Consider the following 3357-nt stretch of genomic DNA (forward strand, 5'->3'; position numbering starts at 1 on the left):
AAACGACTCGTAGCCCTTCGACTGTCACAGAGGTCGAATCTCACTTCAGTCCGATCCCGGGTGAATAATCACTGGGTGCTGTGTGACTCCGGTCTATTGGAGGATGCGGACATCAACTGGACGGAACAGGGACTGCAGCAGAGGGAGGAATGACCCGTCAGAGAGCAGTTCCGGGACTGGTGATCGAGTCACAGAGTCAAACAGCACTGGAGACGGTTCAGTGCCCGCATCTCCTGCAGCATCATGGAGCGATGGTGGTATAGTGGTGAGCATAGCTGCCTTCCAATCAGTTGACCCGGGTTCGATTCCCGGCCATCGCAGAGTTTTAGTCTACTCAGAATTCAACCCCTCACAGAACACGATCTGTGCAGAACAAGAAGGGATGAGTGGTTTACTCCTGCTCACTCGCGTACGGCTTCCTGTATTCATTTCGTTCGATCAGTGCGTGTAAAAGAGACCCCATCGCTGTTTCATTAATTATTGTTCACTGTGGACAGATAAGTTGATCAGGGAAGGAATACACGTCCCTCATCTTTTCCCGGGTAATCGATGAACGGATCAGTGCATCTTCCTGCTCTCTCTCTATCCCAGATTCCCATAACAACGTGTTCACACTGAGTGACGTCAGTCTGTTCACCACCCGCTCTCTGTCTGTGTTTACCCTGTGGGATCTCTCCTCTCACTCCCTCTCTGTCCCGAGAGGAACACTGACCCGTTCCTATCGCTCACAAAAGTAATAAAGAGTCACAGGGACATGCAGCACACAAACAGGCCGTTCGGTCCATCATGTCCATGCTGACCATTAAGTACCCATCTGTACCACTCTCACCTACCAGCACTGAGTCTTTTGCCTTCAATGCCTTGGCGATTCAAGGTCTCGTCTGGATCCTTGTCAAACACCGCGAGTCCCTGTCTCCGGCACCCACACAGGGGGTGGGTTCCAGGTTCCAACCACCCTCTTCGTGGGGAAGTTCTTCCACTGATGCCCTCCGGTTACAGACCCGTCAGGTACGGGGAACCGTTTCCCACTATCTCCGCCCCTGATAATGTTAGATAAATCTCCAAGGACCCGGTCACTCTCCTCCGCTCCAGGGAAACAACTCCAATGTATCCAGTCTCTGCATAACTGAAACGCTCCACCTCAAACATCATCCTGATGATTACCGCCCCCTCCCCACCACTCCCTCCCCCTCTCCTGCTCAACGGGAATATCCCATTTTTATGGCTGAGCGGCCCGGATCTATTCCCATCTTTGTGCTTGTGTGTAAGAAGTTTGGATTCTCTCTTCTTTTGTAAATTGTTGATTCCGACGAGGTAAATAGCAGCGGATGGTTTCGATGCATCTACCTCTGGGTTATGGGCCCAGCATGCTGCCGCTGCGCCACTCTGCTGTTGGGGAACACTGTGTGATGTTTCTGCGCTGTGAATGTCCCGCCGTCCCTTCGATCATTTTTATTTATCGTTTCTTTTCACTCGCAGACTTCTCTTTCTTTGCTGACATTTCCCTTCTGTCTCTCTTCCCCTGTCTCTCTGTCTTCCGTTCCTTGTTCCTTACTTCCTGCTCCATCTGGTCACTATCCCTGTGCTTCTGTGCTCTCTCCCGGTCGGATATCTGGTTCCCGACATTTCAGCAATGACTGTGTTTGACATTATTTCATTGCCCCTGTTACTGCGGCCCTGCTGTCAGACATTATGTTTATCTTCCCCTATATCTGTACCGTGTTCCAGATATAACGGTCGGCGATTAACGAATTCTGTAATCCCCAGAGCAACGCGGCCGGACCGGGCAATCACAGGTAGGGAGTAGCGGGCTGCCGCAGGGTCCGGGGCACTGATCTGGCAGGGGAGTGACGGGGATCACAAGGATGCTCTCCCGGGCTGAGTCTCGCCCACTGCACTCCGGGTGAGCTGACGCCTGCCGTGTCCCAAATGTGGGACATTCGACTGTAAAATGTGTGGTGGTGGGGACTGTGTTCACGCTCTCCCTGATCTTCAGTCAAACCTAGAATTACATTAGGCTTGTTCTGATCTTATCTCGTGCATATCCTATGTCGCCTGTGGGAACGGAGACGTTCAGCGTTCAGAACGGGACTGATGCTGCCGCCCGTATCCTCAATTCTATCGCCTCCGCCTGTCCAAATGACAGTTCAATCTCCTGATCTGCACAAGCTGTTGTCCGCTCAGACCCCAGACCTGCGTCCTGCCTCGCCGAGGCTTTGTACCTGAGCCGAGAAGAGCGAGTACTTGACACTGACACATGGGACGGTTCAGTAACAGGCCGGCAGGTGGTTATTCCACCCGTGTCCCGAGCCCCGCGCTTCACTCCGGCACAAAGCTACTGTTTGTCATTCTCGGGGATACTTTATCCTCGCCCCGTGTCCTTGTCAGTGATGCTCAGATCGCGAAACTGAATCAATAAAAGCATGACACTGAAAAAAGAGGGGGATGTCTGAGAGATGTCCGAAAGATTGGCAGTGATCTATCCCTGTTAGGTGTCACTTTCCCAGCTCTCTGGGGCTCGGGCAACATCGCTTTTCTCCAGGAATGTCCACGCATTGTTCAAAATTCAAGATCAGCAGCGTGGAGATGCCGGGGATTGAATCCGGGACCTCATACATGCAAAGCACGCGCTCTCCCACTGAGCTACATCCCCGATACAAGGGAACAGCTTTTGACAGACAAGAGACTGCATATGCTGGAATCTGCCACGACAAACAATCTGCTGGAGGAATTAAGCGGCCGAGCGGCATCTGTGGGGGGAGAGGAATTGTCGTCGTTTTAGGTGGAAACTCTGCATCAGGACTGACGTGGGAACTTGATGCAGGGAATGGACTGGAAACATCGACAATTCCTTTCCCCCACAGGCGTGCTCGACTCGCTGAGTTCCTGCAGCAGATTGTTTGCTGTGGTAGCTTCAGAAGCAAGATTCGCCCCAAATCCTCCCCGCCCCCGCGGCGGACCCCGTGTTTCTCCCAGTCGGCATCAATCATTCCCATTGAAACATAAATGATAGCAACTGGCTCAGGCCATTCGGCACCTCATGTCTGCTCCCCCGTTCAGTAAGTTCATGGTTGATCATCGAAATCCACTTCCCTGTTCCATCTTTTCACCTCCCTCTGGATAACGTCAGAAATTATTCAGAGTCGCAGTGCATGGTCAAGGCCCAGAAAACAAAGCACAACATTCGACCCAGTAAGTTCCAGGGACGTTGTTTTATGAAACTCGGGCATCCCGGTGAAAGGGAGGCATAACATCCGGACTTCCGGGCTTGAGACCCCGCAGGGAGGACTCCCACTGAGCCCAGTGAGGTAGCAGCAGGGAGCGGCTGCCTCCTGACACAGCCGTGTTCCCCAGCTG

The 3357-nt window shown here is 52.7% G+C and overlaps 3 non-coding genes across 3 annotated transcripts; 2 read left to right on the forward strand and 1 right to left on the reverse strand.

Annotated features, from left to right (window-relative positions):
* Positions 1-248: 248 nt before the first annotated feature.
* On the forward strand, positions 249-320 carry trnag-ucc (transfer RNA glycine (anticodon UCC)). Its single transcript has one exon. It is a non-coding gene; the product is annotated as a tRNA-Gly (tRNA).
* Positions 321-1828: 1508 nt separating this feature from the next.
* LOC127566504 (U1 spliceosomal RNA) lies at positions 1829-1988 on the forward strand. Its single transcript, XR_007955739.1, has one exon. It is a non-coding gene; the product is annotated as a U1 spliceosomal RNA (small nuclear RNA).
* Positions 1989-2581: 593 nt separating this feature from the next.
* On the reverse strand, positions 2582-2653 carry trnaa-ugc (transfer RNA alanine (anticodon UGC)). The gene has a single exon. It is a non-coding gene; the product is annotated as a tRNA-Ala (tRNA).
* Positions 2654-3357: the final 704 nt, after the last annotated feature.

This window comes from Pristis pectinata, chromosome 42, assembly GCF_009764475.1.
Source record: "Pristis pectinata isolate sPriPec2 chromosome 42, sPriPec2.1.pri, whole genome shotgun sequence".
NCBI lineage: Eukaryota > Metazoa > Chordata > Chondrichthyes > Rhinopristiformes > Pristidae > Pristis > Pristis pectinata.